The 12907-nt window shown below is 43.5% G+C and overlaps 1 long non-coding RNA gene across 1 annotated transcript; it reads left to right on the top strand.

The window, feature by feature from the left end:
• The first annotated feature begins 10043 nt into the window (after window positions 1-10043).
• Window positions 10044-12614, top strand: LOC306663893. The gene is made up of 3 exons (XR_013764577.1): window positions 10044-10113; window positions 10832-11012; window positions 12078-12614. It is a non-coding gene; the product is annotated as an uncharacterized lncRNA (long non-coding RNA).
• The last annotated feature ends 293 nt before the right edge of the window (window positions 12615-12907 follow it).

Raw genomic sequence — 12907 nt, 5'->3', positions numbered from 1 at the left:
TCCACCAGCTTCAACCATTATTTTCTGTTCCATATTATGGCCATCATTTCTCCTCAGACTCCTTAGAGTTACTTCAAACTCAGAAATTTCCAGCAACAGAGTTACATTACAAGTACCTGGGTCCTGGTCAGACTGAGAACTGATGGCCTACCAGTGGATTTTGGGGAATAAATATCCTTGGTGAATTAATTCAACTTGAATACTTGAAATGCCTCAACTTTTCCATAGAGGTCTTTCCTTCCTTCCTTCCCTCCCTCCCTCCCTTTCTCCCTTCTTTCCTTTTCTCCTCCTCCTCCTCCTTCTTCTCGCCTTCTTCTTCTTCTCCTCCCCCTCCCCCTCCTTCTCCCCCTCCCCCGCCTCCTCCTCCCCCTCCTCCCCCTCCCCCTTCTCTTCCTCCTCCTCCTCTTCTTCTCCTCCTCCTTCTCCTCCTCCTCCTCTTCCTCCTCCTTCTCCCCCTCCCCCTTCTCTTCCTCCTCCTCCTCCTCCTCTTCTTCTTCTTCTTCTTCTTCTTCTTTTCTTCCTCCTCCTCCTCCTCCTTCTCCCTTGTTCTCCTCCCTCTTCCTTCCCCCATTCTTCTTTTTAAAGAACAAAGGTTCCCTCTGAACAGAAAAGAGTCTGAAATTTCCATTTGTGGGATGAGTGAGATTTCTGAACCAACACCCCAAACCAAAACACAAAAAGGACTTTCTTTTATCAAAGAACATGAGGAAATATTTGAAAAATGTTGGTAATTTAAAATACTTTTGAAAGTCATTGTTTTATTTCCATCCTTACATGTATACCACATTTACTTTTCCTATTCCCTTATTACTCTTAGCAAGTTCCATCTAATTATTTTTGATAGCTTTTTAGTTTAAAATAAAGGATAATCTTTAATATCATTAGTTGCTTTTGCTATCATTTTTTAAAGGTGACATTACATAATAATGGAAAAAAAGACTCATGTGTCATGCATAAAAGTCTGTTTTTACGTGCCTGTGATGGCCTCAACAGATACTTGATGACTTTTTACAGCTGGTTCAAAATTTGAAATATTCTTAAAAAAATACTTTCAAGTATATTAGTTTTAATCTTAATCTGTTTAAATATTAGACTTCCTGATTTATATGTTCACTGAAAGTGGCTTGGATTAACAACATTTATTATTGGTTTTTGGAGAAAAAAGTGACATAACTTCATTTCATATGTCCAAAAACACAAGACTGAAAACAGCATTTACGGTAAATGTTTACATACATAACCTCACTTGACCTTCAAAACAGCCCAGTGAAATATTGTCATTACTTACAAGGTGAGAAGCTGAAGTTGGAGGCCCTCATTCTGCAAATATTGTTAAGGTTTACAGGGCCTCGGAGAGGAAGGTGCAATGGGGCCATTGGGTCCAACCTGGGAGCTTAAGAGGGACATTCATTTTGGCTCTTATTGACTGGAGGTTTTGTCTCTGGAAACAGGGTCTGTCCTTGTTTCTGATGCCAGCTTCAACCCAGAATTACTCTTCTATCTTTCTCAAAAAGCCACACTGCTGTCATTTCAGAACTGTGATGGGCAGAGTTACTGAGAGATGGCGAGCTGGTAGGGGTGCCAGATAAAATATAGGACACTCAGTTAAATTTGAATTTAAGAAAAACAGTGAATGATTTTAATATAAGTACTTACCACATGATATTGGGGCATACTTATACTAAAATATTATTCACTGTTAATCAGAAGTTGAATTTTAGGAGGGTGTTCTGAATTTTTATTTGCTAAATCTGGCAACCCTCCCTTCTAGCTTCCTAAAAGCTTTAAGGGCCAAGCTTTAAGAACAGAGAATCCACTAATAACACCAGGGAGGCAGAAAACTAAAGAGCTCAACTCTGCTGCATGGGATTTATATCCTGATTCCATTGCTTACTAGCTTCCTTCACCTCCCTGACCCTTGGTTTCTTCCTCTGTAAATCAGTGGACAACAGCAGTCCTAGCTCCTTGGAATTGTTGTGGGAATTGAATTTTTAGTTCCCTGATTGCTAAAAATGTTGAACATTTTTTTCATATACTTGCTGGTCATTTTCATTTCTTCTTTTGAGAAGTGTCTATTTAGTTCATTTGCCAGTTTACTGATTGGGTTATTTGTTTTTGTTGAGGTAAGTTTTTTTTTTTTTAATTCTTTATGTATTCTGGATTTTAATTTTCTGTCAGAAGAGTCATATTTATTATTATGGGTTTCAACTCTGGTTCATGAAAAATGAAGGATATTGCATTTAGTTTAAGATAAATTTGAATATGGGCATGTTTATTAAATTTTGTTAGCTACTTTATAAAGCTTGTGAAGTTTTAATGCCTAATGCATTATATACCTTTTTTTTTTTTTTTTTTTTTTTTTTTTTTTTTTTTGGTACCAGGTATTGAAATCAGGGGCACTTAAACACTGAGCTACATCCCCAGCCCCTTTTTGTATTATATTTAGAAACAGGATCTTACTGGGTTGCTTGGTACCATGCTAAACTGCTGAGGTTGGCTTTGAACTAGTGATCCTCCTGCCTCAACCTCCCCAGAGCTACTGGTATTATGGGTGTACACCACCGTGCCCTGCTATACCTTTAATATATACATTTGCTGAGTTAAAAACCAATTGTTCTATTACACCCTAAAGTTCCTGAATTTAGATATTAGTTAGAAAGCAATTTTGGTAAAAATGCAAGTATTGTATACTCAGAATAGTGAAGAGATGGTGGTTTTATCAAACATCATTCTATCTATGTATATCTATCTAACTTTATATTTACATCTGTACAATGCAAACTTTTCTGGATTTGTCTCTTTAATTTTTAAATTTAAGATTAATGCTATGGTTTGAATAAGTATTCCCCAAAGCCCCCACCTCCCTGGTCTCACCTCCCTCCTGGCCCATGACCTCCACCTAGAAGCCTAAAAACAGTTTTACCTAGTCATAGACTTGAAACCTCCAAAATTGTGAACCAAAATAAACATTTTAGCTTTATTAGTTGATTTGGCTCAGGGATTCCTTACAGTAAGAGAAAACTGACTAACATAGTTACTGAATGATTCTATCTGAAATTTATCAGCCTAGTAATAGCTGTAAAGAGGGTGGGAGGATGTGATGAGGGAACTCAACATGTATAAGCTGTTTGGATTTTTCTGATGTTTTTAGAAGTCTGGCGGTGATTATATACCTGTCACCATGGGAACCTACAAAACTGAGTACAGTCCACAGGGTTTACAATTTATTTGAGGGTGGAGGGGTGGGAAAAAAATCCACACAACTAACCATGGGACCAAGCGGCAAATGATAAAGGCCTGATGATGAGCTCTGGTAATGTACGCTGTGGGACTAGGTGTAGTCACAACCGCAAGCGATGGCGCCAACTGCCACGTTAGTGGGTGATAACTTTAAGGTAAGGTGCTTTCCTACTGAAGTTTAATTTTCCTTTTCTTTTCCCCTTCTTATTTCTTTTTCCTCTCTTCTGTTGAATACAGACGTTTGCATTAAGATCAACACAAAAGGTGACTTTATTTATTTATTTTTTGGTACAGGGGTTGAACACAGGGGCACTTTACCACTGAGCCTCATCCTCAGCCGTTTTTATTTTTATTTTGAAAGCGGGTCTCTCCAAGTTGCTTAGAACCTCACTTAATTGCTGAGGCTGACCTTGAACTTGTGGTCCTCTTGCCTCAGCCTCCTGAGCTGCTGGGAATATAGGCATGTGCCACCATACCCTGCAAAAAGTGACATTTTAAAAATAGTATTGTCTCATGATATTTCTAAACAGCATGCTTTGTACTTTAAAATTTTGATCATTGTATAAATTGCAAAATATAAAGAGTATGTAAAATAATCTTTTAGCTCAAATGAAAATTAATATTTTCCATATGAGCTGCTTTTCATATTAAATGAATGATTTACTGGTACACAGTACCTTGCAGTGCCTGAGGGGATATGATCAACTTGTCCTATTGGAATTTGCTGATGGCATTAGTCACCACACTGTTCAACAAAGTCATCTGCTAGTATGAATCAAGAGCCCAGCTCTGTCTCAGTAATCCTGCATCTGAAAACTAGTCTAAGAAAATAACAAGAGTCAATCACACACACATAAATGCATGTGTGCACGTATCCATCTGTTTATCTAAAACATTTGGAGAAATGTTTGTACTTGTTAGTCTCATAATATTTCCTGCGTTAGAAGAAAGCAAGACTGGCTTTGCAAGTGGGTCCAGTTGCACAGGTCTTGCACTCAGAAAGGGATTCCATACTTGGGTTCTCATGTTCCATGGTCACCGTCTTGCAGTTCCTAATAACTTTTTTCTTGAATTTGTGCTATGTTAGTGAAGTCTGATGGGACTATAGGGTATGCACAGGGCCCTTAGATACTTGTGTTCCTATCTTCTGCTGCTTCACTAGATCCTCTCCCAGTTATTGCTACTGTCTTCTGTCCCTGGTGGGGCTCAGGCATGGGTAGAAGGAGGCTTGAGGTCAAGTGCTTGTTCCCCCACATTGTGAGGTGAGGTGCTGGTCACCTTTGAGGGTCTCTATTTGCTCTGAGAAGGAAGTGCGATGTTAAGTAACAAAAACAAAACAAGACAAACAAGAAATGACACCTTGACAAACCAAAAAGAGACCACAGAAGAAAAGAAAATTTTTTCCTGCTCTTTTGGACAGAGACCCACATTTTCTTTTGTATTAGGTCCCATATATTATAATGTTGGCCCTGCAAGAGAAATGCTGGAAGATGAAATTCAGTCTTTGGGGTCCCAATACAGCTTTACCAAGAAGTTTTTCTAGATGAAACAGGACACAGGCAAATGCATGCACTTCACTTTATTATTTTAATCGTAATCTTTAATTTTTACTAGAAAAGTAGCTGCGTTTGTTTTTCCTCGTCACTTTAGACCCAGGTTGCAAGAATCCAGCCAGGGAGAGAATGCTCTCAGGGGCTGTGGAGGTCCCAGCTTTCCCCACACTGGTAATTAAACACCTTCAACTCTCAACCCTGAGAATCACTCCCCTCTGGAGTGTGTGTGTGTGGAGGAGGGAGGTGTGGAAGCTGGTGCTTCCTGAGTCATCTTCTGCAATAATTGCCTATAGCTTTCCTCTTTGTTTCCTTTTAAATTCCATTTAAAGAAATCTTCCCATTATTTGTATCAGAGTTTCTTGTGTGTGGAGATTTTTTTCTTTAAGGAAAAAAAAAAAAAAAAAAAAAAACACCTAAGGTAGATTCAGCACACCAGGCAGACCCATCAATCTTGTCTGTAATTGGGGCTGCCCTTGGTGAGTGGTCACTTGGGAGGAAATTGCTCACCCCAGTGGAGTGAATGAACCCTTTCAGGGTCCTGGGCCTCCACGGGGGCCCCACCGTGGCCTCCTGCCAGACGGCATCCTCGCAGTGCCTGGCACGGCTACAGACTCAGATTCAGCCCAGAGAGCAGTTTGTCCCCTGTTCATGTAGATAAGCATCTGTTTGCTCTCCCTCTTCCTGGTTCAGCAGAGCTGGGGTCCTTTTAGAGAGGCATGGGCTTCTACATGCTTAGGCTTTTGGTGACAGGAGTGGGGAAAGTTCTCACCAAGGCTTTGAGGACCTTTGTTTGACAAAGGGAAGAGCGAGCAACAGTAGTGTTGTGACGTCAAGATGAGGCTGATGAGGCCTTTCCTCCTTCCAGTCCATTAATCCCAGGGCCATTTGAAGCCTGCTGTTTATAAAGTGCCAGCTCTCTTGGCAGGTGCTCCATAATTGTTCTGAAGAATTGGCATCACTTTTCTTTCCTCCAGATATTTCAAATAATGCCTTGCTGCCTATCCAAATTAACAACGCAAGGCTGCCCCTTTTATCTATCAGAGGCGCTGGAGATAAATAGATTGATAAGGAAGTGGAATTCCCATGTTTATGCTTGCAGACAGGTTAACTGAAAGAACATTTAGCTGCCACTGCTTCCTGTTTTTTCGAGAACCTTCTGTTTAGCAGGCCAAAGACTGGGTTCACATCTTCAGTATTCTGCACAAGATTCTCAAAGCAGAAAGCCTCTTGCTCCTAAATGAATCCCATGGCACAAATGTGCATGTACCTAGGAGCTACTGCTCCAAATGACGTGGAACCTTGGAGAAATCTCCGAATCACTTTTCTGAGAAGGGGACTGTGATGTAACTATCATAGAAGAAAGGACCAGCAGCGCGAATACAACACACCAAGTCTTCCTGGGTCCATCCTTCAGAGAGGATGGAGAACGGTGCTCTCTTTAGGAAGGGCAGAGCTAAAGGAGAGGTCTTTCCATTCAGGCACAGTGAAAAGTCAAAGACTGCAAAAGCACACGGAGATGAGCCCAAAATTTAGTTGAGGACAAGACTGTTGAAAACTATTCCAAAAGCACTTTGTTCCAAATCTCGTAACAATAATCACCTTGGATTATGGTTTTGTGTTGACTTGTAGATCTCTCCCATTTGCCTAAGTCCTTGAAGCTCAGTATCAGGAATAAATTGAATCCTTAAAGGCTCACTGAATGAAAGGGATAAAAAGATTCGCTTTCGTATGTTGTGAGTCTAGAATGAGGAGGGGCGGCCAGGCTGTGTGACACCCTGAGCAAAGCACTTAATGTACTTCTAAGTCCTCTGCCTCAAGATGAGGATGCTGGAGGGCAAAGTGCTCGCCAGGGGGCAGGGCACATTGCCACACCCAGAGAGTTTTGAGCAGCATTAAACAACTTACAGTTCTTGATAGATGAGCTAGGAATTTGGAGCATATATGCCCCTGGGAAATGAGCCAAAACACTTCATGGCTGTATATCTTCAATCTATAGCAAAAGCTTGGATGAATTGAGGTTTTTCTCAGCTCTGATTCTTGTGGGGCTCCTCCCTGGCCAAAGCTGCTTTCCTTCCCTTTGGTGTTCTTAGTTTACTTCCTGGAAGAGAGCAAAATGTTCTGCGTGGAATTTATCCTTACTTTTCTATGGCAGGTGAGGAGAGCCCAAGACCAGGCCTCAGGGAGATGGAAGCATCCAGCTGAGCAAACTGAGCTTGGAATCTGTCCACTTGGGGAAAATCATTCATTGGAGAATGGAGTCTATGCAGTTCAGTTCTACTCAAGCCTGTGGGCCAGAGTCAAAGGTCACAGCCCAGTGCCTTAGTATTTTTCATCAGTCTTTTAAACAGGCTCGTGAGATGATGTGGTTGTCTAGAGTGACATTCTTACACAGGTGAAGCTGACAGGACAGGCACGGTTATCAGGGAATGAAATTCATGCCGGGCGTGGACGTGTTGGGCTGTCTTCTTTGTGGCTGGGATCATTTTCTTATAGCCCGGGGCTGTTTTATGCCTGGTCTACCTGCTGGACCGTCACTACTGTAGGATCCCAGCAGCCTTCCGATTCCTCAGAGGCAGATGAAACTGTCTTACCCCAGTTTGTGCATCATTGAGAACAACCTGGTGTGGATGTGGCTTGCACAGTGGAGAAGCAAAAGAATAAAATCAGAACACTTTCCTTTGGGGCTTCTTTGGTGGGGCTGATTTACACCCACACAGTGGAACCCAGCAGAATGATGGCCCTCCAGATTGCCCAGTGCCTCCCAGCTTCCAGTGGCCTGTTCCCTGGGGCAGACACGAGACCACCTCTGAGAAGGGTATTTAGTGAACAGCAGCCCTCCCTCTGCAGATTCCAACTCAGTAAGGAAATCTGTCCGACAGAGAAAAGGGAGCGAAGCAAAGGGGGGAACCTGCATGAAAAGGGTACCCTTGGGGCTTAGCCCTTTCTCAGGCCACTGCAACCCTTGGAAGGAAAGCCCTGACCTGCCGAGGGCTTCCTCTCTGTCCATGGTGGCGTCCCTTTGCCTAATATCCTAAGTCCCGGTCTCCCTGACATTGTGTCACTTAATTTATTGCCTTCCCAGCTTCACATTTTATTCCACTCTTGGGTTTTCAGAGTGTTATGGTTTAGATGTGAGGTGTCCCCCAAAAGCTCACATGCGAGACAATGAGCACGGTTCAGAGGAGAAATGATGGGGTTGTGAGAGTCTTAACCCAATCAGTGACTTAATCCCTAATGGGATTAATTGAAGTGGTAGGGTGTGGCTGGGGGAGACTGAAATTGGGCTTGGCTTTGGGGTTTATATTTGTATGTGGAGAGTGGGGTCTCTCTCCTCTCTCTCTCTGCTTCCTGATGATGTGAGCTGCTTCCTTCTGCCACACTCTTCTACTCTTCCACCATGATGCTCTGCCTCACCTTGAGCCCTGAGGAATGGAGCTGGCCTTCTATGGACTAAGACCTCTGAAACCATGAGCCCTCAAATAAACCTTTCCTCCTCTATAATTGTGCTGGTCAGATCATTTAGTCACAGCAGTGAAAAAGCTGACTAAAACATCAATACACCCAGCTGTATTCAGTTTCTGCTTTTGTTCAGAATGCTTGTAATATCCTTGCACACTGTGCTTCCTTTGTCTGGATAAAGCCTTCTTTAGCCCTTAGGATTCAAGTCAAGCATCACCATGTCCAGAATGTTTCTTCCAGACTCCCGAAACCGGGTTAGGTTGCCACCCACATACCCTGTGCTTATCTCCATGGCTGACCTGATGATATTTTTGTATAATTATCTGTCTCTTCTCCTTCCCTACTGTGAGGAAACTGATCCCCCTCAGGAAAGAAGAATGTATTCCTTCAGATGCTGGAGCGCCCTCAGCTGTCTGTTTTCCTTAGGGATTGCTTTTGTGGAGAAGAGCTATCTGAGCCAAGTCACGTCCCCTTTTTTGGGGTGATCACCACCCAATGACTCATCAGTGCAAAGGTGGGGAGTTTCTGTCTTAAGCCCATGTGGGTTCAAGTCTTAAACCTCACCTAGCCTCCCAGCTCTTGTCAGGGTCTGAGGTGTTCCTTGAGACCATGTCCCAGCTCAGCTTCTCCTTGTGGCCTCCTCTCTGCTTCCCCGTGGGTGTTGATCCCAAGAGATCCCTCACAAACCTACTGCATGCTTATCTCCATCTCAGCATCAGCTTCTGGAGCCCTGCTGTGGGACACTTCACTTCACCTGCTCTGCGTAGTGATGATGGGGACTGTGCCTTTTTCACCTTTGTATTTTTAGTGCCTGGCATGGAGTCTGGTCTCAATAACTGTTGGTGGGCAGATTGAATACATGAGGTCAGGTGAGAGAGACATTTGATATCAAAAAAATGAGTTGGTTATGGTGGTGCATGCCTGTAATCTCAGTGGCTCAGGAGGCTGAGGCAGGAAGATCGTGAGTTCAAAGTCAGCCTCAGCAACTCAACGAGACCCTGTCTCTAAATAAACTATAAAAAGGGCTGGGGATGTGGCTCAGTGGTTAAGTATCCCTGGGTTCAATCCCAGGCCAAAAAAAAAAAAAAAAAAAAAAGAGTTGCCAGGTATCAGGCGTGGTGGCACACACCTGTAATCCCAGTGACTCAGGAGGCTGAGGCAGGAGGATTACAAGTTTGAGACCAGCCTGGGCAACTTAGTCAGACCCTGCCTGAAATTAAAAAACAAAATGGTCTGGGGATGTGGCTCAGTGGTAAAATGCCCCAGGTTCAATTCCCAGCATGGAAAAACAAAACAGAACAAAACAAAGCAAAACAGAAAACCAAGGAGGCAGGCAATCAGGTTCCTCTGCTTTCCTCTTGGTGTACAGCTCTTATCTGAGAACCTCAATCATTCAACATGAGAAGAGGCCTGGACTTTGCCTTAACAGATGTGGGGTCAGGTGTTGTTGCTGTTCCCTTTGTAGGTGGATGTATTGCTGGACCCTACCAGGAAACAAACGGTGTACTCAAGTCAGGTGATCCGAGGACAGTTCAATGAAAGGGACGCCATGGTGTGAATGTGTCCCTCTGAGTTCATGTGTTGCAAACTTAATCCCCAGTGTGTCGTACTTGAAGAGGTAATTAGGCCACAGTGGCTCTGCCTTTGTGAATGGATTAATGCTGTTATCATGCGACAGAGTTATTTGGGGAGTAAATTCCTGTTGAAAGAATTAGTTTGACTCCCTTCCTGTCTCTCTCCTCTCTCTCTCTCTGTGTCTCTCTCTTTCTCTTGCCCTTCTGCCTCCTTCCATGGATAAGGAAGCATGAAGACTCTTTCCAGATGGGGGTCCTTTGACCTTGGGCCCAAAACCTCCAGAACTGTAAGAAATACATCTCTGTCTTATATAAATTACCCAGTTTTTAAAACTAATAGTTCTTTCACTTTATTTTATTTTGTTACTTTTACCATTTATTCTTTTCTTTTGGTTGTGGTCATTGTGTAGATTATAAGACCTGAAGGCTGGATAGTCTGAATGCTCTCCACTTCTCCCTCTCTCTCCCTCTTTCCTCTTTCTTTCACATGCATGCATTAAGTTAATAGGTAGTTACTAAACTCCTGTCACATAGAGGGCACTCTTTCAGGCAGTAGGGATACAGTAGTGAACAGACTGGGAAAAATTGCTGCTTGTATCCTAGTGGGGGAGGTAGGCAATAAACAAGATATCTGGGTGACATTAATATCATGTTTGATGTTGGCAATTGCTTGGGAGAAAAAGAAACTAAGGGAAAGAGGGCGAGTAGGTTGCAATTTTTCAAAGGATGATCAAGAAAGGTCTATAATCAACAATTTAGATAGTGCTAAGCTAATGCAAAATGAAGTCAGATTGTGTATTGCAAATATAAACAATTTTGACTCTGAATCATTTAACCACATAGGAATTTTGGTAACTCGGAGAAATTCTTTCCATCCTGCCCTCTTCACCTCTAAAGTAAGAGCAAGTAAGGACAGAGGAGGTAGCAGGGCTCTATCTCCAGTGGGATGACTTGGCATAATACACAAGACGCTGTTGGGGGCTGTTCTCTCCTGTTCTTTCCCAGTCCTCAGAAGATCCTCTCGACTACCAGCTACCTGCCTCCAGAGCTGGGCCACTGCTCTGCCTCCCTACTGCCACCTGGTCTGACGCCACCATATCTCATCTGGTTCATGGCAATGGACACCAAAGGGCCTCCCAGCCTCCGGCCCTTGCATATCAGCTAGAGAGAGATTTTAGCAAGTCAAGTGAGTCACTCCTCTGCTCAGACTCTTCAGTGGTTCCTGGTTCAGACAGACTCACAGTGGCCCTGAGCGCCCACTCTGACCTTTCTGCACTCCTGTCCTCCCTCCATCTTCCCTGAACACCAGAGACTCTCTCTCCTGTCCTCCCTCCATCTTCTCTGAACACCAAGACTCTCTCTTCTGTCTTCCCTCCATCTTCTCTGAACCCCATAGGCTCGCTCTCCTGTCCTCCCTCCATCTTCTCTGAACACCAAGACTCTCTCTCCTGTCCTCCCTCCATCTTCTTGAACACCACAGAATCTCTCCTGTCCTCCCTCCATCTTCTTGAACACCACAGACTCTCTCCTGTCCTCCCTCCATCTTCTTGAACACCAGAGGCTCTCTCTCCTGTCCTCCCTCCATCTTCTTGAACACCAGAGGCTCTCTCTTGACTCTCAAGGATCTTCTTTCCTTTCACACCCCTGCTCTACCTTCCTGTCTGGAATCCTTTCCTCAGGGTACCCTGTTCTTCCACCCTCAGGTCTCTGCTCGGCTTCCTCCCTCTCAGTGAGGCCTCTGCTGACCTATAGAAACCTCTCAACTCTCCTCACACCATTTTTATTCCGCCCCGCTCCTTATTTTTTAACATCCAATGTCATGTACTAAATCACTGACTCACTGTGCTAGTGCCTGTCTCCACCTGCTAGAACATGAACTCCTTGAGGACAGCAGGGCCTTGTCTGTTTGGCTCATCATGGATCCATGTGCTTGGCCTAGAGAGGTGCCGCCCTTTGATGTGAGTCCCGTGTACAACAGACACACCACACGCACCTGTACACACACTTTCCTGTGTCTTCATTTCTCTCATGCTGCCTTTGGTCTGAAACACCTTCCCTCACACTGCAGTCACATCCCACTATTATGGGATTCCTAAATTCAAGTCGTAAGTCCCAATACAGCCATATTGGAGATGGAGCTTTTAAGGAAGTAATAAGGTTAAATAAAGGTGGGTCCCTGATCTGACAGGATTAGTGTCCTTATCAGAGGACATCAGGGCTCACTTTTCACTTTCTCTCTTTCCACATACAGGCACCAAGGAAAGTCCATGAAAACACAAATCAAGATGATGGCCTTTTGCTCTCCAGGAAAAGATCCTCACTGGGAACCAAATTGGCCAGCACCTCCATCTGGGACTTCCGGCCTCCAGAACTGTGAGGAAACAATTTCTGTCATGTAGTTTTCTCAGTCTCTGGCATTTTGTCATGGTAGGCCAAGCAGATTAGGTCACCTAGCCATCTTCTTGGTCACCTTACATCTCCTGTCCTCAAAGTCATTGAAAACTATGTTAGTCCACAGGGACACCTGTTTTCTGACTTTCTGCAGCATTTTTGGTCTTGCCTTGCTCTCTGTTTTATGAGTGGTACTTCCTCACATGGTGTAAAGTGCAAACTGCTTTTATGGGGTCAGAGACTGACACAAATATGCATTCACGGTGGCAGTTTCACTGGAGGAAAGCATCCGTGTCTTATTCCTAGGGAGGATTTTGATTCTAGAATTACGTTGTGACCTGAGGTCACACAAATGGTGTTGAAATAGAATGGAGCCCAGTTCTCCGACACCCTTGCCCAGGACTCCTTTTTTATCTAAATTTATTTTTATTGTAAACAAATGGGATACATACTGTTTCTCTGTTTGTGCATAAAGTAAAGGCATACCTTTTTTGTAGTCATATATTTACATAGGATAATAGTGTTTGATTCATTCTGTTATTTTTCCTTCCCCCTACCTCTCCCGCCCCTCTTTTCCCTCTATACAGTCCTTCCTTCCTACATTCTTACCTCCCTCCCATCCCCCACTATGTGTCATCATCTGCTTATCAGTGAGATCATTCGTCCTTTGGTTTTTTGAGATTGGCTTAT

Source organism: Sciurus vulgaris (assembly GCF_902686455.1).
Source record: "Sciurus vulgaris genome assembly, chromosome: 6".
NCBI classification, from domain to species: Eukaryota; Metazoa; Chordata; class Mammalia; order Rodentia; family Sciuridae; genus Sciurus; species Sciurus vulgaris.
This window is presented reverse-complemented; position numbering and strand designations above follow the sequence as displayed.